A 777-nucleotide genomic window follows, 5' to 3' on the forward strand; every position below is an offset into this window, starting at 1 on the left:
AGGGACTACAACGAGCTTCTTCCCGGGTTGGTGACATCACTAACCCTGAAATTTACATAAACCCTGCCCCCGGGAACACGCAACGAAGGGGACGAGGCCATGTTGCGCTGCTTTAGAGAAGAGGAAGAGTGTTGCCATGCCGTCAAAACTAGGAGTGCACAAAAAAATCTTTTTCACATACTGTAGCTACGAGAAGCGTTAAACGTGGATGTGCACGCGGTTGCCGTGGTAGCAAGCAATACTTGCTGGCAAACACTTGTTACTGTCACAAATTAAACAATTACTTTACAAAAATGCTACAGTGCAATCATGTATTCTGCTGTATTGAAGCTTTAATCAGGATATATTAAAATATAACATAACATATTAAAAGCTAACATAAGTAGTAGCATTTACAAATATCAGCCTATCTAAAAATATGAGACAACAACAAACAAAAAAACACACCGTTCTGAAACGTCCTGTAAGAGTCGTGCTTGCTCAGGTTCTGCGCGATGCTCTTTACTAATATTCTCATTCAGGCTCAAATTGATAAGCAATATTGACGACGCCATTGTTTACAACACAACACTGGAGCACATGCCACTGAGGTGAGGAGCATGACGTTTTTGCACACTAGAGGCGGTTTAGCGAATCACGACACACTGGACCAGCTAACCAATCTTGAGCCCATTGTGTATTTCTGAGGGAGGGGCTTCATAAAACCAGAGTTTCAGCAATTTCCTGTTTCATTGCATTAATAGCATGCTTTAGCAAATTAGCTAAGTGTTGCTAGCA

The sequence above is a fragment of the Sinocyclocheilus rhinocerous genome, unplaced genomic scaffold (assembly GCF_001515625.1).
Source record: "Sinocyclocheilus rhinocerous isolate Xijiao unplaced genomic scaffold, SAMN03320098_v1.1 scaffold719, whole genome shotgun sequence".
Lineage (NCBI taxonomy): Eukaryota > Metazoa > Chordata > Actinopteri > Cypriniformes > Cyprinidae > Sinocyclocheilus > Sinocyclocheilus rhinocerous.